This window comes from Phoca vitulina, unplaced genomic scaffold, assembly GCF_004348235.1.
Source record: "Phoca vitulina isolate PV1807 unplaced genomic scaffold, GSC_HSeal_1.0 scaffold15, whole genome shotgun sequence".
NCBI lineage: Eukaryota > Metazoa > Chordata > Mammalia > Carnivora > Phocidae > Phoca > Phoca vitulina.
In genome coordinates, this window is record NW_022589718.1 from 23,269,811 (window position 1) to 23,291,506 (window position 21,696).

The following is a 21,696-nucleotide window of genomic DNA, read 5'->3' on the forward strand; positions in this document are numbered from 1 at the left end:
CGTCCATCTCAGCAACGATTTCCATCAATATGATGCAGCCGCTCTACTTTTGCAACAAATAAACCTATGACTGAGGGTACCCGTGATTAGAAATATCTTGATGCAAAATGCAATATAACATACCATATGTCAACGCAGTGGGAAACCACCGGCTCCAAAAGAAATGAGCCTGAATTTCTGACCCACTGGTGTGAGAGTAAGTGGACTTGGATGAAGTGCAAAAGAAGCCATCAGAGAAAGAGATGTTCTGATAATCCTACCCTTCCCAGGAGCACATCTGCTTTGATATGAGAGCACAGAGGAGTGCTGGAAAAGGACCATCAGTTTCCCGCCACTCCGTTCACAGCTTCGTCACCAATGCCGTGTGTACAGAGCAAGCGGAGGCTCGGTCAACAACCTTCAGGCTCTCAAGACAAGGAGATGTTGGAGTCATCATCTGTGAGCCAGATCTGCTCCAGCTAAAATAATCACATGATTGAAGTAAAATTACACCGTTAACATTGAATTACTGATTCATGTCTCCCTTCCATGTGCATGCTTCCAGCCTAGCAATCTGAATTGGCTATCTAGATGTACTTTCTTTCCTTCTTTTTCTTTTTCTTTTCCTTTTTTTTTTTTTTTTTTTTTGTCTTTTCACAACCTTCACCCAAAAAAAATAGAGTGGAATTTTTCAGGAACTGTTAGGAAGCCAAAATGTATGCTAGATGCATTAGGTTTATGTCGGATCTAGGATCTAAGGGAAACAAGAAATCCAGGAAATGTTTCAAAATCAGACTGAGTCTAAGAGGAAGCAGTCTTTGGCTTGGTGCCTTAATGGACAGCAGGAATGATGCAGAGAGGATTATAAGTCACTCATTCCCCAATTAGATCTCATTTTCCCTGACGGCACAATAAAACCATGTCTCCACACAGCAGTAAAATTCATATTCCACTGATCAGTCAGGTTCTTTATTGCTGATTAGGTTTCCTGAATAAAGAAAGTTCAGTAGTAGCCATAATGAAAAAGCTTCAAATGTGATGGATGGCAAGAGTTGAGCCTCGCTTAATAGTACTATTTTGGTTAAGGTCTTCAAGACTGTTGCCAAATTGAACTTGAAATAGAGTTTCAGCATATGCAACCTGGCCATTTTTACAGCACACGAGCTACTGGACCCGAAGCTCCACTGACTGAGCGGAGTCACGTGGGAAGGTCACCGGCAGCATGGCATGTGAGAACATACAACAGGTCTTCGCTGTGGCCCTGATCTGTCCGGAACCATTCACATTGTTCGGTGGTGGAGAGAGTTTCCTTCTCAGTAAAGTGGGGAGTTGAACTTGAGTTCTCTGGGCAAAACTGCTATGGCTGTAGGAACAAGACAAAGCAAATGTTCTAATCACATGGAATCTGGCTTCCTTTCTGAGGGCACTTCAGCCAAGGCAACAAAAACCAAAATAGAACAGGAGCAAGGAGTGTTTGGGGTGCAACCTCTCATCAGCGTCCTTCCCCTTCTCACTGCCAACAGGTCCCTAGGTTTTGCCAATCCCATGACTGAGGTGTCACAGAGACCAGGCGAGAAAGACATTTAGACCAGTTACCTTCTGCTTAGACCCAAAATAGCGCTCTCCTGAGAACAAGAGATGGGGTAAGGAGTTTTTTGGTTTTTTGTTTTTTTGGGTTTTTTTAGGAGAACAAAGGTAAAAGAGCTACAAGAATTTAATGTCAGATTTCTTGAAGCTCCTCAGCTTAGTTTCATGGAAAAATCTGTTTCCACAAAGAACCAGTGCTATTATTTGCGACTGAGATTCCTAAGCTTCCGATACTCGCGTATGGTGTGCTTATCAGAAGATGAGATAACTCTGCTCCTCCAAAATTATGTGTGTTCACGTGGGGAGGGAGGACCCTTGGCAGTTCTGCAAGTAAGCACCAAGACAGCAGGGATTCTCGTCAGTTTTAGAAAACTGACTTAGAATCATATTCCTAGAATACAGGCCAACTGTAAGATGAACACTATCCACATATAAAGACTCATGGGCCAAGAGGGACTGACGAGCCATGCCAACCAGATGCTGGCTACTGTGCCGAGAGGGGGCACCCTGGGCAGCATGCCACAGGTGTGAGTGCACCCAAGTCCTAGACAGATGCAATGTAGACAAAGCTCTTTCCTGATCCTGCCCAGCTTCCTCTATGAAGTCTCCTCTCTCTCTCTCTCTCACTCAGTACAAAACCCCCAGTTCCGAGGAACTCTGTTTCCCCTATCACCAGGACTCCCTGCCGATGGTTCCCCTCTCCTCCTTTTTCATTAGAAAACGTTCCATTCAGAGATCCTCTGCCAGTTACGTGTTCATGTGATAAAAATACTTTGCCCATGAGAATGTGAAAAATAATCTTTAATCCTCCAGTCAGCGGATGTTTGTATCCTAAAGGACATCTGGTGTTCAACTCAAGAGGAATTCTCATTTGTAATTCATGGGAGTGGTACCTCTGAGTGTTAGGTTTTTCGGCACCAGAGTCTCCCATTCACTCAAACTCTTGTAGGGAATTAAACATAATAAAATAAACCAACTTTATTTATTTCATTTAATCTTCCCAAAAAGATGAGTAGGCTTTGTTATTTGTATTTTTATAATAAATTGGAATTCAGAGAGGTTAACTGATTTGCTCAGACCTCAGTAACTCTATGTTCCAAATACTCAGCATGTTTTTGTACTTTGTCACATCATAATTTTTAATATGTCTATACAGAAGTATTAATTTTAGAAGTAAATGAATTGTCTTTCCAGCAGTATGATGTTAGAACATAAGACTCTTATACCTAAAATAGCAGGTGTTTTAGAGCTAGAAAGACCTGAGCGTGAATCCCAGCTAACCAGTTCTGAGACTAAGGAAGGACCTTCAAATGTCCTGAGAATCATTCTCATCTCTCCAGTGAAGGGTAGTGGATGTTTAAATGAACTGGTGTATTTAAAAACTTGGCACCAGTAGACATAATCTTTATTTAATGTTTCATATTTTTGAGAAGTGGAAAAATATCCCATCTTTGAAAAATCATCCTTAGATATCAAAAATTTATTTAACAAAAGGTGTTCACAATTATTAATATAAGGGTCTGCTTCTTACATCTTCATTTAAGAATATGTGCCAGTTATGTTGGAGTAATTTTAAAATTCCTCTTGGAAATCTGCAACACACAAGGCTAGTGTGAAAAGAATAAATGCATTGCTCTATAATTGAGAATGTTCTCCTAAATAAGAAAAGTAATTTTATCAGTATTCAAGTACAGTTGAAACCCAGAGGCAATGGAAAAGAAATGCCAAGACCTTTCGGTTGACATGGAGTCTTATCTTCCAGTGACTGAAAAATGTGCCTAAAACTTCTCTTACTTTCTGTGGTTCCCCGCAAGTGGCATCAATTTATGTAACTGTCTGATACATAGCACTTCTGAACAATAAATAAAAGTCACCACCTAATGGGCTTAACTATTTACCTCAAGATCATAATTCCCTCCCAGATACTTCATAAATCTAGAAATCCATCCCAATGAGCACATATTTTTGAGCTTCCCCTGTGCTTACAATTTTTGGTAGACGTTAAAGAAGATGCAAGAATGACTAACTTATGGTCACTTCAGGGAACTAACCTGTGAGGGGAAAGTTAACCTATCAATACAAAGCAGGCAACCTACAATGGGTGATAGAGCAAAGTGGTGTGGGAGGATAGAAGAAGCTTTGGTTCTGCCTGGGGACTCGGAAAAGGCTTTGGAGAAGATAACAGTTGAGTGGAGACTTCAAGAATATACAGAGAATGGGAGGAAAGTGTAATTCAGAGAGACATAGAAAACATAGAGACGATGTGGGCAACACAGACGTGTAAATGTGAATGACTCCTCCAGTCACAGCAAGTGTTTGACTCGAGCATGAAGTACATGGTAGTAAGAGGCATCATTGTGCTAGGCAGAATATTGCCCCCCACCCCCACCCCCACCCCAGGGATGCCAACGTCCTAATACCTGGAAGCTGTGAATATGGCACATTTCATGGCAAAGGGGGATTAAGGTTGCTAATCCACTGACCTTAATGCAGGGAGATTCTCATGCATTATCTGGGTGAGCCTCATATACTCAGAAGGATCTTACAAGGGGAAGAGGGAGGAAGACCTCAGAGCGATGCAGTGTGAGAAGCATGTGACCTGCACTGCTGCCTTGAAGACAGAGGAAGCTACCACAGGCCAAGCAATGCAGGAAGCCTCTAGAGGCTGGAAAAGACTAGGACCTGGGCTCTTTCTCCAGCCTTCAGAATGTAACGCAGTTCTGATGACACCTTGATTTTAGCCCGGTGTGATCCATATCACACTTCCAACCTCCTTCACTGCAAGCTAAGAAATTTGTGTTGAAGCCACTAAGTTTGTGGGGCTTTGTTACAGCCTCAATAGGAAACTCATCCAGAGGTGAGGAGTGGAAATATGGGCAGGGGTCAGACTGAAGAGTTTCGATGCCTTTCAGAGATAGGTGGACTATATTCTAGGAATGATGTGCCACCAAGAGAGAATCACATGATTGGTTCTCTGCTTTGGAAAGCTGAATTTGGAAGCAGTGTCGAGGGTACAAGGGAGGGGAGGTAGGCCAGAGGAAGGGGGTCCTTTGGGGGTGTTGCAATAACAGGATGCTGAGTTAGGGCCATGAATCTGGAGATGGAGATAGATCGAAATGGGTTATAATAACCCAGGACACTGAATTAGTGCCACAGATCTAGAATGTCATAGATCCAGGGAGGGAAGTAAAATCTTGGTAGCCAATTTGGTGGCTGGTTTAAACTTATTTCTCAAAGTTCAGAAACTGAATTAAGGGAACCAATTAGAGTCTCCTTTTATCATTGATAACTTCCACGTGATACTTTGTATTCATTTATTACCATTTTGTTTTATTTCTCCCAAGAGGAAAAATCACGCTGAAGGGCAAGTTAAGAATAAATAGGTTTAGCAGGCAATTTTGTGTGACTGAGCCCCTGGGTGGAAAAATCACAGCAGATGACTGGATTCAGAAACCTGTCGGTGCAGTCATTCTGCCGAGAACCAGAGGGTAGTGAAGGTTTTCCCAATGTGATCACTTTCTCAGGCACAGCCCATCGGATTTGTGTCAATACAGTGATACATCTCATCTACCTGAATCAACTCGGTTCCTTCAAGGAATTTGGGAATAAATAAACAACATACTGTACATTATTTCCATTCATTCCCTCATCCAAACATAAAATAATCATCATCATCATTAAAGGTCAGGGCTTCACTGTGCATTGGAGTTAGCCTGTCCCTACCCTGCAGCTGGGACCAGGGGGGCAATCAGAGTTGACAACAGCAAAAGGGCGTAACAGGGGCGCACACAGGGTACAGTGGAAACACAAACCAGATTAAGACCAGCAAATCAGCAAAGGCTTTTTAGAGAAATTTTGAAGGTTATATAGGCACTACCAAGATAAAAGGGAAGACAAGCAGAAGGTAGAACATCAGCAAAGAAAGGAATAGTGAAATGTATATATACTTAATATATTTATAAATATATTTAAATAATATAAATATATTTATTATATATAATAATATATTAATATAATATAATTAATATTATATAACATATAATAATATATTACATAATATAATATGATAAATATAATATAATTAATATAATAAATAATATAAATATATATATAAAATATATTTAAATAATATAAATAAATTTAATATATATAAATATATATTTTTTTCCACTCTTGGCTCTGTCTAGAGAAACAAAAACAAAAGGATAGAGAGAGAGGGAAAAAAGCATTCTTTTTTTTCAACTTTATTGAAGTATATATAATTGACTTGTAAAATTGTAAGATATTTAAAGTATACATCATGGTGATTTGATGTATGTATACATTGTGGAAATCCTCCCATCTACTTGACATATTTATCTTTTTTGTGTGTGTGTGAGAACATTTAAATCTCACTTTCTTACCAAATTTCCATGATACAATGCAGTGTTATCAACTATATTTACCACATTTTAGATTAGATCCTCAGACCTTATTCATCTTATAGCTGAAAGTTTGTACCCTCTTATCAACCTCTCCCTATTTCCCCCAACTTCCTGCTCCTGAAAACCATTTTTCTACTGTTTATATGATTTTGACTTTTTTTTTTTTTTTTTAGATTCTATGTTTAAGTGATACCATGCAGTATTTATCTTTCTCTGTTTGGTTTATTTCATTTAGCATAATACTCTCAGTGTCTATCTGTGTTGACACAAATGTCAGGATTTCCTTCTTCCTCGTGGCTGAATGATACTCCATTGCATATGTCTACCAGATTGTCTTTATCCATTCATCCATTGACAGACATTGAGGTTGTTTCCATGTCTTGGCTACTGTGACTAATGCGGAAATTAACACAGAAGTACAGATATCTCTTCAATATCCTTCATACTTTCTTTGGATATATACCCAGATGAGAGATTACTGAATTACATGGTAGTTCAATTTTCAATTTTTTTGAGGAGTTACCGTACTGTTTTCCATAGTGGCCATACCACCAACAATGTACAAGTTTTCCCTCAAGAAGAAATATCCTTAATAATTTTCATTCAGATCTTACCATGTCAGAAACTAGTCACCCCTTGAATGTCCTAGTTGAAGAGCCGATACATTTCCTTTTTAAGAAAAACAGCATAGTTTTATTTCTGCTACTTATAGTTGAGGGATTCTGGATTGATACATATGTAACCCCGCTAAAAAAAAATTACTGATGTTTTATTCTTTCATAAATATTCTTTAAAGCACTGAAGGTGTTGAAGTCAGAAAACCATCCGTAAGGGCAAAAACAACACTCATATACACATACACCTATATAAACACTACTTCTATATTTGAAGCTGCCAAAAATTCTAACCAAATAGGACAGGTACCCCTAGGCCTTAACGCACCAGAATTGTTTCAATTTGTTGCTTTTCATAAGAAAGGTTTTATTTCCCCAGTTGATCAGAGAGCACACTTGGAAAAAAAAAAAATCTGTTGATATTCTCCTTGCTGAAGTTTTAAATAGCCTGAGTATGTGTGATATATCTTTTGTAGAGAGTACTTTAGAGAAAAAGCATTGCTTTTAAATCTCATGCATGCCCCAAATGTAATGTGAAATAAATTCCACCGTGAATGAGCTCCTGCCATGTTTAAAAACTGAATTGTAATATGCAAGGCTTCTCTGAGACAGGCCATTTTTTTTTTTTTTTGTGGTCTTAAAAGCAGCAAAGCTAAGAGGATTGATAAATTTTAAATCTCTCTAGCAGATTTCATGTAAAGTAGGAAGTTTATATCTCATGCAACTCTAGTAGCAGAAGCATAAGTAATTCATTCTGAGGTTTCCCAGGAATTAAATTCCGTTCAATTAACAGGGTGCATTGTTAAGTAAAGTAAAAAGTTGTGAAAAAGTAAAGTTGTGAATAATAAGAATAATAATAGTAATACCAACAACCTCAGTCTGCCCTCCAGGAATTTGTACTTTATCTCTGAGATAAACTCAGTTTCAGAAAATGATCTCTGAATCTTTTCCATCTTGCTTTCAGCATGCTGCTCAAACTATCAGATTGTCATTAAAAGCTCCAAATTAATCAAATCCCTGTTCAGCTACTCGCTTCTATAGAGACTAAAGAGGCAACGTTGTATTTGAGGTTCTCTCTTTTAAGGGTGAGGGGTCCTTTTTGAACTCAGAGAACATCTGCCCTTCCCTAGACATCCGTCTCAAACTCAATCAGAATAAAATCAGCATGGCCGTGTCAGCCATCATTTACTGAGCACATACTAAATGCTGAGCCTTTCAGCAGTTTTTCATGCATCATCCCCTTTAATTCACGCCATAATCTCCTAATTAGAGGTCTTGTTATTTCTAACTTAAAGGGAAAGAGCCTGGGGCACCTGGGTGGCTCAGTCGGTGAAGTGGTTGCCTTCGGCTCAGGTCATGATCCTGGAGTCAGGGGATGGAGCTTTGCATTGGGCTCCCTGCTCAGTGGGGAGTCTGCTTCTCTCTCTCCTGCTGCCCCTCCCCCAACTCGTGCTCACTCTCTTGCTCGCTCACTCTCAAATAAATACATAAATAAATAAGATAAAGATAAGGAGCCTGAAGATCAGTGAGGTTAATTAACTGAACTAAGGTCAAAGTTCTTCAACAAGGAGCCAAATTCAATATTCGAAGTGTTGTTCACCAAAGCCTCTGTTCTTTCCACTATGCTCTACTTGCTGAAAAAGTGCCTCTGGGGCCTCATGTTGAAGCTATGAAGTAGTGCATTAGAATAAATACAGTTACAGAGGCTCCAGCTTGCTTTCTTCTTACACACCTCAGATCATTGCACAAAATACTATAGCTCACTCTGTAACCTGAGAAAAAGACTTCCCAGAGGCACTTCACCTGCCATCACTGAAGATAAGGGAGCATTCCATACACCACACCAGTCTTAACTAAACCCACAGAGCCCACCCTTTCACTGTTGCCAGGGTTTTCTGGCCCAGCCGAATGGTAACCAGTGGACCAAAGGGCCATTCATGTGAAAAGGTAAGACTTGCAAATGTTGGCACCTGAGTAACAGTCACGTCCCATGAACCACTGCTGGGCATGCCCAATATGAACTGAAATATGCAAAATAAATAGCTGAACATAATAAAGTTTTTTTAGAAAAGTTATTTGCAATTACAAATGCAAATCAAGGCTGAACAGGCATGAACTGTGCAAAGGCAACATGAGGACATTCATGTTTCATCTTTTCAAGTTCCAAGAATTTTACAGCCGCTCTTAATGTGTGCATGAATATTTTATTCATGTGCTTTGAAGGAAGGAATGTATTACCTTTCTTAAAATTCTCTATGAATGGCGGATTACAGCAGGAATTTTTTCTCCAACGCCTAAGTGTTCCTGAAACACTGAATCTTATTCTCAAATCCAGTGTATTAGGACTAAGTTGTCATTTCTTAATTTCTTTTTGTTTTTCCTTTAACATAACTCATTGGCTTCTGAAAAACATTTATATCAAACATTAGATTTTATAGGTTTTCTTTCTATTTTCCTTTTCATGTTCTTATTAGTTACATGCTGTTAAAACTGGGCAATTTTATTGGTTAAAATGACAGGAGAAGAATGTTTTAGAGTGTTAAATTCCACTATATTAAGCCATGTATTTTTTTTAATTATGGTAAAACACACACAACAAAATTTGCCATCTTAACCATTTTTAACTGAACAGTTAAGTAGTATTAAATATATTCACATTGTACTTAGTCACCACTATCCATCTCCAGAACTCTTTTCATCTTTCAAAACTTAAACTGTACCTATTAAACAATGTCTCCTCATCCCCCACACCTCCAGCCCCTAGAAACCACCACTCTGCTTTCTGTCTCCATTACTACTCTAGGTACTCTAGGTACTTACACAAGGTTGGTCTTTTCTGGCTTATTTCACTTAGCATAATGTCCTTAAGGTTCATCCATGTTGTGGCATATGTCAGACTTTATTTTTAAGGCTGAATAATAGTCCATTGTATGTATACATTGCATTATATTCGTTTATTCATTCATTCATGGATACTTGCTTTGTTTTCTCATTTTGGCTATTGTGTATAATGTTGCTCTAAACATTGATGTACAAATATCTCTTTGAGATCCTGCTTTCAGTTCTTTTAGGCATATACCCAGAAGTAGAATTGCTCCATCATGTGGTAATTCTATGTTTAATTTTTTGAGGAACTGCCATACTGTTTTCCACAGTGGCTACACCATTTTGCATTCCCATCAAGAGTAAACAAACATTCAAATATCTCCATATCCTCATCAACACTTACAGTTTTGGGTTATTTATTATTAATATAACCATCCTAATGGGGCATGAGGTGGTATGTCATTATGTCATTGAGATTTTGATTACATTTCTCTAATGATTGGTAAAGTTGAACATCTTTCCACGTGCAAATTGGTCATTTGTATATTTTTTTCTGAGAAATGTCTATTCAGGTCCTTTGCCCATTTTTTATTCAGGCTGTTTATTTTTAGTTGTTGAGTTGTAGGAGTTCCTTATATATTCTGGATATTAAACCTTTATCAAATATATGATTTGCATATATTTTTCTCATCCTCTATGTTGCCTTTTCACTCTGTTGATTGTGTTCTTTGATACACAGAAGTTTTTAAATTTTGATGTAGTCCAATTATCTATTTTTTTCTTTTGTTGCCTGTATGTTTGGTGTCTTATCCAAGAAATCCAGTGCCAAATTCAATGTCAGGAAGCTTTTTCCCTAAGTTTTCTAACAAGAGTTTTATAGTTTTAGCTATTCCATTTAGTTTTTTGACACATTTTGAGTTAATTTTTGTCTGTGGTATAAGGTAAAGGTCCAACTTCATTCTTTTGTATGTGGATATATAGAAGATATGTGTATAGAGAAGTTACGTGTATATATATATAAGGTATATATAAAAATTTACATATGCGTACACCACTGATTCTCATTATTCATGGTAATTATGTTCTGTACAGTCATTGTGAACACTGAATTAGGAAATACTGAACCATTGCTCCAGAAGAAATATAAAGTTAGTCTATTGCAAACCCCTGGTCACATTTTTGTCAACCAATCAATACATAACCTTATTTTATGTGTGTTTATGTTTAAAGACATCCTAGTCAATGTGCATTACTGATTTATTAACATTGAGCTCACAGCCAACAGCACTCTAACTCAGGCCTGAACAAAGCTTATCTAACACATCTATTTTCTCTGTAAGATATCACAACCTTGCACTTAGGAGTACTGGACAGTACTTCAGCATTCCCTGTTTGGGGGCCATTTTAAGCAGTAAAATCACCAACAAAACACATCAAAGTGGCAGTAAGTACACCATGAAAAGGACACTTATTTACAGGATGAGAGCAGAAATAAGAAGGCAGAGAATCTCCTCATACTACTTCAGTTCAAATGTTTTGCTTCTCTGTGCCTGTCCACAAATGGCCATGAAAGCATCGCAAGTATCGATTTCGGGATTACAAATACATGTTAGTGAGTAGGTAGATTTGCAAATATTGAACTGATGAGTAATTAGGATTGATTGTTCAAATGTATAAGTAGATATATACATACATACAAGCATATTCTACTAACCTCAGGGATCCTTGTCTCTCTGGCATTCATTGAGGGAAGAATTGAATGTACATCAACTGTGGAGAATAAAGATGTGTGTGTTTGGTCTTGGTCCCCCCGTCAGGGCCTTTGAAATAATTTATTTATCCCTACCCCCCAAACTCACTTACTCTCTCTCTCCCATAGATATTATTTCAGAAATCATTGAGGAAAAAAATGTTTATTCTAATGCTGAAATTACATTCTCCATGGTTAATTTTGTTCAAATCATTGAATTTTCCCAAGGGAGGTGAGGCTGATTCCGGTATCTAGACCACTCCACAAATAGCTCCCTATTGTGCTTATTGTGTAGATGCATCTGACGAGCAAAATCCAATGTCCTTAAATATTTGCAGAACATGCATCTGGCTGCCACAGAGCTTACCATAGGGGGGAGCCTATCTGACCAACTACTGTGTGTTCTGGTCAGCTTGGCTGTGAGGTGCGTCTCTGGAAATCAACAGGGATACTCTGCTGTGTTCACGTCTTCTGAACTATGCTAATCTGAGAGTGCACAGGAAGGCTGGCAATTCTGCAATACTAGTAAGATCCCCGTCTTGGAGAATTCAAGGCTGAGTGCAGATAGGATCCTGTGGTCAATCCAAGTTTCAGATAATCTTCTGAAGGCTCTTGGGCTCTTCAAATGGATCTCTCCTGTTGAGACTTCTGTCATGCCTTCAAACAAATGAGTTGATTTTATTTAAAACTAAAACCGGGTTTTCTGTTTGTTGTAACTCATATTTCTAGCTTTCATCATGAATGCTAGTTTATGTCTGTGCTTATGTGTCAAAAATATATAAAATATATTCAGATTGTGTGTCTGTTTTTCTTCTCCGTCTAGATTTCAGGACAATGCCAATAATTTCTTGGAGACTTGTGGCTTCTTCAGCAGAAATAGACTGTGCCTTTAGGAATTCTTGTGGGTTGAATTGTGTCTCCCAAAAAGATATATTCAAGTCTTAACCCCTAATAGCTGTGAATGCAACCTCATTTGCAAATACGGTGTTTGCAGATGTAATCAATTTAAGGTGAGGTCATAATGGAGTAGGGTGTTGTCTTTAGAACAAGAGGGAAATTGGGACATAGAGACACTGATACGCAGGGGAAAAGATCACATGAAGACAGAAACAAAGATTGGAGTGATATATCTAAAAGCCAAAAAACACCAAGGATTGCTGCCAGCTATCAGGATTAGGGAGAAGCAAGAAAGGATCCTTCCCTAAAACCTTCAGAGAAAGTGTGGCCCTGCCTCCACCTTTATTTCCAATTTTTAGCCTTTAGAACTGTGTGAGATGATAAATTTCTATTATTTTAAACCACACAGTTTGTGGTTATTTGTTACAGCAGTCCTTGCAAACTAATACGGATGAGTTTTCTGGAACCATTACTACTTGTACGGTGCTCTGTCTTTTGTATTCCGGATAAAGTTTGTGTTGTTTTGTTTTTTAACCGAATATGTCATAGAGAACATTTATATAATTTTCTCATTTTATGGATAAGGAAACAGATCCAATGACATTATTTGTTGTAGATCACAGAGATAAAAAGGGGAAGCCTACTGAATACTTGTTTTGTGCTCCTTTCCAATGCACATTCTTGCAAAGGGAATTTCGAATTAATGGTTGAAAGAACAAACACAAAATTCTTTATCATCCTTTTAAACTCTAGTTATAGATTTAGCTACAATCACAAAATATATTCAGAGCTACAGGGACTAGCATCTCACTGATCCAGTGTAGATTCTGCTTGGTCCAATAAATATTTAAGAATAACCTATCACATTGTCTTGGGTTTTGCTCATTATTATAACATTGCTTGTAACTAGATTCAGACCTGCATCATTTCACTCATGACTCTAGCAAATAAACATTTTCTACCTCCCTTTTCCCAGATGTACCCTTTATACACATCATGTACAAACCTACAGTAAGATCTAGATTGGTGTATCAGGTATGTGTGGAAATATATACATTAATATATTTGTCCATGAAATAAGATCTGTTTTTCTCCAAATTAATGTATCCAAGGTGCAAATATTAATATTGGAAAGCTCAGTATCAAAGAGGAAGGGTCGAGAGGTCAGTGATGGCAAGAATTACAACATATGATCACAGCAAAGACAGGAATATCAGAGCTAATTATTAGTCATTTTATTGTCTTAAAACTAAACAACAAATCTTATTTTACAGGGCTGATCAAAGATAAAATTTGAGTTATTAACATTTGAGATTAAAATATACAGCTACCATAATTAAAAGTCAGTTATTATTCTTGTTTGCCTGTTAATAGTTACATAATAATAATCAATGATATATTTACTTTTCTGAGTGCCAGAGCATGACATTGAGTTTTCTTCAAAAGTCACTACTTTACATATACTTACTATTGCTTTCTGATGGATTGTCCTCATGAATTATGGTTGTCTTTTCTTTTTAAAGATTTTATTTTATTTATTTGAGAGAGAGAGCACGCACACAAGCGGGGCACGGAGAGAGGCAGAGAGAGAGGGAGAAGCAGACTCCCTGCCAAGCAGGGAGCCTGACATCGGGCTCGATCCCAGGACCCTGAGATCACCTGAGCTGAAGGCAGACGCTTAACTGACTGAGCCCCCCAGATACCCCGAATTATGGTTGTCTTAAGAGGAATTCAATCAGATTTATTTTATATTGCCTTACTTTTTAGTTAGCAAGATTCATTGAAATGTGGTCCCACCTATACCTTTTGGTATTGCATGTATTCTGGGACTTATTTAAAAATAAATATGTTGTGTTTTATTGCTACACATATACCAATATTCACTGACAACATGTGTTTTTTAGCCATGTAACTTTATATAAACTTTTTTAGTTATTGCTATATAACCAAGTCTTACTGTTTCTTTCTGGTGTGTGTGTGTGTGTGTGTGTGTACTGGATTTTTTTTTTCCAAAAAAAAACTGTCCTTGTATAATTAAGAAACATCTTACACTTCAACTAGTCTGAAACATTGGCAAATTGATACTTTGAATTGTCTATTACTAGACTAATATGGTAGCTGTTAACCACATGTGACTATTAAATGTAAATGAATTAAAACAAAATAGAAATGAAAATTCACTTCCTCAGTCACACTAACCACATTTTTTATGTTCAGTAACCACATTTAGCTTGTGGTTACCTTATTAGACAGTGCAGATATAAAGGATGTTTATCATTGCAGAAAGTTCTGTTGGACAGTGCTAGTCTATAGCATTAAATGTTAGAATTTAAATTTGAAAAAAAATAGATTATTTAAGAAGAAAATGAATGTGGCCCACTCATGTATTCCAAAGATGAGATTTTATTACTCTGTACAACAAAAGCCAAAAGAAAAGGGAAATTAAAGGATTTAAATGTTTTTGCATAAAACACTGAATATCCAGATGTCCTACACCAAATTTCTTCTGTTGCTTCAGTTCTGGTTTAACTAAATTCTCAATCAGTTCATTTACACCTAGTAGCTATACTTTCCATTGCCTTTTCCACTTATTTTAATAATTTGCTTGCTTTCTATCACATACCCAGTCGATGTGCCATAGAGTGATAATCCTTAGTTACATTGCTAATAGAGTGTTCATTTCTTTCTTTCTTTTTTTTTTTTTTAATTTTCTTTATTTATTTGAGAGAGAGAGAGTGTGAGAGAGCACCAGCAGGGGGGAGCGACAGGCAGAGGGAGAGGGAGAAGCACGCTTCCCGCCGAGCAGGGAGCCTGGTGAGGGGCTCGATCCCAGGACCATGACCTGAGCCGAAGGCAGACGCCCAACCTGCTGAGCCACCCAGGTGCCCCAAGTGTTCATTTCAATTAGGGATTTAGTTAGCCTTCTGCAAATATCCAGATCTAATTTTAAATTGCCTGGTACCTAAAATAGTAACATGTGAGCATCACATATGGTCTCTTTTCACTCATGTTATTGATGAATGCTAGGTGGATAGAAGGATATCCTTCTTTTTCTTTTCTTTTCCTTCTATCCTTTTCTATCCTTCTGGATAGAAGGATAGAAGGATAAAGTATACATAACTTATGTGGTAGCATTCCATGTCTTAAAAACTATATATAAAAATTTTTAATTAGTCCTTTACCTTTCTGTATGTTAATTCAAGGTGTACATTCGTTTTTATGCAAAGTTTGAATCCGTACTCTGGGAAAAAGAAGACTGTGAACACTGACACCAAATAATCTTTGCTAATGGAAAATAAGCTATTGAACCAGTGGAAAGGGGTCCATTTTGGCCCTAATTTAAATTCCCCCTTCCTGTCATTGATACTTTCTAGCCTTTGGTTTTAAAATGAATGTTAGATAAGAAACATGATCAAAGCATGCCTTTAACGATTCTTTTTTTTTTTTTTTAAGGTTTTTTTTTATTTGACAGAGAGAGGGAACACAAGCAGGGGGAGTGGGAGAGGGAGAAGCAGGCTTCCCGCCGAGCAGGGAGCTCAATGCGGGGCTCGATCCCAGGACCCTGGGATCATGACCTGAGCCGAAGGCAGACGCTTAATGACTGAGCCACCCAGGCACCCCGCCTTTAATGATTCTTAAATAATATGTCACCAAAACTGCTCAGGGTCAGGGCTCAAACACCAGAAGGGAACGCTGCTGGCTGCCCAGGGAGCTTCTGACTAACAAAATACTAGTTTCAGTATCACAGGGGTGCTTCCAATCAGAACAAGAGGAAGGGTTTCCCTCCAGAGATTATTGTTGTAATGGTGCGTGCTACCAGGACAGAGCTTGACTTGAATAATGCAACAGTCTGTCAGGCCCTTCCATGTCCTACAGTGTCTGGCCAGAGACATATTCTGTCTAACAGAGGAGATACTACTCTCATCTCTTTTCCTAGTCATCACAGTGAAAGGAGTTTTACTTCACTTTCTCAGCAGACCGTTCTTGGTTATAAAGATAAAATAAAATTTAAAAAAAAAAAAATAGTGCATAAAACAGGTTCAAATTGTAAAGCTCATTAAAGTTATGTTAATTTAACAGGACACGCTGTGAAATTGCCTAAATATTAAGAGAATGCTCATTCAACTATCACGTACCAACCAACCATTGAATGCTAATGTCCATTGTTGCATAAATAAAGATAAACACAACTCATGAAAATAATCAGGAAGAGGAGAGGGGCCAACTGGGAATCAACTATCAACCTTTTTAAATTCTGCTTCTACTTTCTTTTAATTCTCTTCTGATTTGTTTGACTTCTTCAGCAATTTCCCCTGGAAGATTTAGAAAAGAAAAAAAGGATGAGCAAGATAATTAAAGAGAAAGTGTGTGTGGGAGAGAGACAGAGGAGACAGTTGCAGGGTAAGTTTTATGTAATCAATAAATTGTCATGTTTGTATTGATATTTTTTGCCATATCTCTCTCCAGCACCATGCTACAACCTGAAAGAGACACTGATTTCAGCAAATTAAATCTAATCACAGTGAGGCTATATATGGCGTGCCTCAAATAACTTCTGGAGGCAAGTAGGGTGTTAGTTAACTAATGAGGCCATATAAATAATTACACAATAAAAAGCGTATTTAGTGTCACATTGTCTTATACAGAAACACATCTTTATCATGTGATAATAGTTCAGTTATAGTTCGAAGAAGGGGAAAAGCCACAATTAGGTAGATTCACGTTGACAAAGGAAATTGGAATTCGTTTGGCCTTGATGGGGGTTATTCATGAGCACAGAGGAACAAAGGGGGAAGAAGGGTCATCCAGGACTACAAAAAAAACTGAGTCAAAGATGAGCACTTCAGAAGGCCATTCAGGATTGACTGAAGAAACGGGAGTTTGTACGTGTGCTGGAGACTCAATGGAAGACCAAGTTATGAGGGGCAGTTAGAGGTCTACTTCTAAGAGTAGGGTCTCAATGACACCAAAGCCCAGAAGTCCAATGAGGAATAAAACTAAATTATGAAAGACGATGATGCAGATGAAGTTTCCATAATGATGAGTAACCTCAACAGATTTGTGAAAGGCAGTGAGGGGTAGGGGCGCACACAGCCTTCTCTACCACTATGCTGCGGAGAAGCTCGAGAGCAGGTCTGTGAGGCTCTGCAGGGTACCAGGCTCCGGCCAGCAGGTGCTGCTGAGGGCTGAGGTGGTGGCCTGCAGCCAAAGAGAGAAAGAGATTCATTCCATCAGCACTTACATCCCTCAATCCCTATCCCGGATGAAAAGTGAATAATGGCTGATGATACCTAAGTGCCAAACCCTAGAAGTTCTTCTCCAAAGAAATTGAAGCAAACATTTGGGGAAATCTGATGCTCCCAACATGGATGTTGGCATTCCAGAATAAATCTTCCTTTATTCTGCTCTTGGGGGGATTTGCACTCTGAAAGCTAGCTCCTTGTCCACTTACTGAAAAGAGGATCTACTGATTAGCACAGCAGGCCTCCCTTCACGTACGTCTACATCATATGTCTTTTTAGCCAGGTTGGAGACCTAACCAGGAAAAAAGCCATAGTTATACAGTGATAAATGATAAAAATCACATGAGATTCCTGCTCTTCCCTTTGAATGTGAATTAATCAACAGTTGCGCAGCGTCTCAGCAACATTTCTGCTTCTTTTTATACATAGACCAAAATCTGGGAAACTACATCAACCTGCAATGGGTGGTAGAGCAAAGTGGTGTGGGAGGATAGAAAAAGCTTTGGTTCTGCCTGGGGCACTCGGAAAAGGCTTTGGAGAAGATAAGAGTTGAGTGGAGACTTCAAGAATATATAGAGAATGGGAGGAAAGTGTAATTCAGAGAGACATAGAAAACATAAAGACGATGTGGGCAACACAGACATGTAAATGTGAATGGCTCTTCCAGTCACAACAAGTGTTTGACTCGAGCATGAAGTACATGGCAGTAAGAGGCATCATTGTGCTAGGCAGAATATTGCCCGCCCCCACCCCAGGGATGCCAACGTCCTAATACCTGGAAGCTGTGAGTACGGCACATTTCATGGCAAAGGGGAATTAAGGTTGCTAATCCACTGACCTTAATGCAGGGAGATTCTCATGCATTATCTGGGTGAGCCTCATATACTCAGAAGGATCTTACAAGGGGAAGAGGGAGGAAGACCTCAGAGTGATGCAGTGTGAGAAGCATGTGACCTGCACTGCTGCCTTGAAGACAGAGGAAGCTACCACAAGCCAAGCAATGCAGGAAGCCTCTAGAGGCTGGAAAAGACTAGGACCTGGGCTCTTTCTCCAGCCTTCAGAATGTAACGCAGTTCTGATGACACCTTGATTTTAGCCCAGTGTGATCCATATCACACTTCCAACCTCCTTCACTGCAAGCTAAGAAATTTGTGTTGAAGCCACTAAGTTTGTGGGGCTTTGTTACAGCCTCAATAGGAAACTCATCCAGAGGTGAGGAATGGAAATATGGACAGGGGTCAGACTGAAGAGCTTTGATGCCTCTCAGAGATAGGTGGACTATATTCTAGGAATGATGTGCCACCAAGAGAGAATCACATGATTGGTTCTCTGCTTTGGAAAGCTGAATTTGGAAGCAGTGTCGAGGGTACAAGGGAGGGGAGGTAGGCCAGAGGAAGGGGGCCCTTTAGGGGGTGTTGCAATAACAGGATGCTGAGTTAGGGCCATGAATCTGGAGATGGAGATAGATCAAAATGGTCGTAATAACCCAGGACACTGAATTAGTGCCACAGATCTAGAATGTCATAGATCCAGGGAGGGAAGTAAAATCTTGGTAGCCAATTTGGTGGCTGGTTTAAACTTATTTCTCAAAGTTCAGAAATTGAATTAAGGGAACCAATTAAAGCCCCCTTTTCAGGTTTTATCATTGATAACTTTCACGTGATACTTTGTATTCATTTATTACCATTTTGTTTTATTTTTCCCAAGAGGAAAAATCACGCTGAAGGGCAAGTTAAGAAAAAATAAGTTTAACAGGCAGTTTTATGTGACTGAGTCCCTGAGTGGAAAAATCACAGCAGAGGACTGGATTCAGAAACCTGTTGGTGCAGTCATTCTGCTGAGAACTCAGAGGGTAGTGAAGGTTTTCCCAATGTGATCACTTTCTCAGGCACAGCCCATCGGATTTGTGTCAATACAGTGATACATCTCATCTACCTGAATCAACTCGGCTCCATCAAGGAAGTTGGAAATAAGTAAACGACGTACAGTACATTACTTCCATTCATTCTTTCAACCAAAAATAAAATATCAATAACACTCACTAAAGGTCAGGCCTTTCTAGTATATTGTCTAAATTCACCTGGGACCCCACATCTACCAGAAAATCCTTTGTAGTTTCATTATCCATCTTCTGCTTGAGACTTAATCTTCAAAGCTTTATTCTCCTCAAACCTCTTATTCCAGTCCCTCCTTCACTCTCCTCACCTGGAGTTCACCTTCTGCCCTTTTGAAACTTATGTTCAACTCTTTTCTTTTTGTATATGTGCTGGTTACTCTTCATTCACTTATAAGCATTCCCAAATTTCTCTAATTAGAGGATGAAGTGTCCCTTGGCTCTCTGTACCCTTTTTTTTTTTTTTGAAGATTTTATTTTATTTATTTGAGAGTGAGAGAGAGAGAGAGAGCACCAGCAGGGGTGGGGAGAGGCAGAGGGAGAGGAAGAAGCAGACTCCCCACTGAGCAGGGAGCCTAAAGTGGGGCTGGGTCCCAGAGTCCTGGGATCATACCTGACCCAAGGGCAGACGCTTAACCGACTAAGCCACCCAGGTGCCCCTGTGTCCTTTCATTATACTCTTTCTTTTCGTTAGGACCAAGCCAGCCTTTCTAAAGGACACCTCTCCACCCACAGCCCCTCCTGCCGTGGCTCTGGAACCAGACAGCTGGGGTTGAGATCCAGGGTCTGTTGCTTCTAGCTCTGTGGCCTTAGACAAGTGACTCATCCCTTCTGTGCCTCCGTTTCTTCCTCTGAAAACTAGGGAATGTAGTCCTACTTCTCTTGACCAGGGAGCTGATGCAGCCAAAGCACTTAGACCAGGGGCACACACACAGCAAACAGCAAGTGTTAGTTACCTACTGTGAACTATTATTTCTAGTTACCTCGCTGCCCTCACTCATTCAGGTCATCAGAGATCCTCACATGCCAAAATCAAACACACACGTTTCAGTCTTTCTGCTATCAGACTTTGCAGCAGTTGACATTCTCTGCCAGGTGCCTCACATCGTTGGAATGTCCCCCCTCTCCTTGGCTTTCGTTCCATGCCAGACTCAGTTTCTCCTCACTCATAGGTTGTGTGCTCCTTTATCTGAACTGCTAGTGTATCTGATTAGACCTGTTCTTCCTTGACTCCAGGCTCCTCGAAGACATTCTAAGTCAACTGGTTCACAAAATATGTTGGGGGTTTTTTTAATTATTATTACTCTGATTAGTAATAATAATTGCCAATAGACAGAGATCGGTGAGTGAGAAGACAGGCTGAAAACAACCTCACTCTGCCTCATGTCAACTAGTGTGCAGTCCCAGAATCCCAACCTGCCTGCTGAGATCCTACCTCTCAGGAGAGGGTCACCGGAGGCAAAGAAACCACATGTTACAGCTAAGATCCAGCCCATATTATAGTTGGCATCTGCTTAAATGATAATCGGACACAGAATCATTAATAGGTCAGGCGTCAGGCACCATCCCTAAAGGATCAGGTCATATGGATGGCGTCATATTTTCACCGTGTTCTTACGAGGATGGGAACGTCTCCAAAATGTTTTTTTTGCCAATCCGCATGTTCTGAACACCACTGCTCACCAATGCGAGCCTATTTCTAACATCCATTATGTTAACCTACAAACCTCTAATTTTACCCATGGAAAACTCATTTCTAAGGTTAATTTTATGCTAAGTAACAAACCCTTTTGGTGTTGATGCAAGATAATAAAGCTGAAACGCTTGTAGTAGCTGCTTCTGCAGAATTGTCTTCCTTATTACACGCTAGCTGAATACCCCAGAGGTGTGTGGTCCTGATTTAGAGCAATGGACCCTGGATCTCAACCCCAGCTGTCTGGATCTGGCGTGACCACAGGAGACACAGTGGGTGGAGAGGTGTCTTTCAGAAAGATTGGCTTGGTCCTAAGGAAAAGAAAGAGAGTATAATGGAGGGATGCGGAGATGTGTATTCCAGGCCACTCCCATGGAACACAGGTGAAATCACCCTGTAACCATTGGTGTTTTGTAAAGTAAATTGGAGACATCATAACAGGTCTTATCCTAGCCCTCTCCACAGTGAACCATTCTTCTTCCTGCCCCTCCCCTCCTCCCTCTTCTCATTGAGAACTTCCACAAGTGTGCCAGATGTCCACTTAGACGTGACTTCCTCTGGGATGCCTCCTCATCTCCAAAAAACGTCTAGCACGTGACTCATCTGTGAAATCGGCCATAGTGTTGCTGCATTTTTTTTGAAATTGTTTATATACTTGTCTTTGTCTCTCTTATAAGATTACACATTCCTGAAAAGCCAGGGACTGGATCATTGTTCACCTGTTTATTCCCAGGGACCACCATACAGTGGCATAAAGCAGGTGCTAAGTGAGTGATATCAGAACTGATG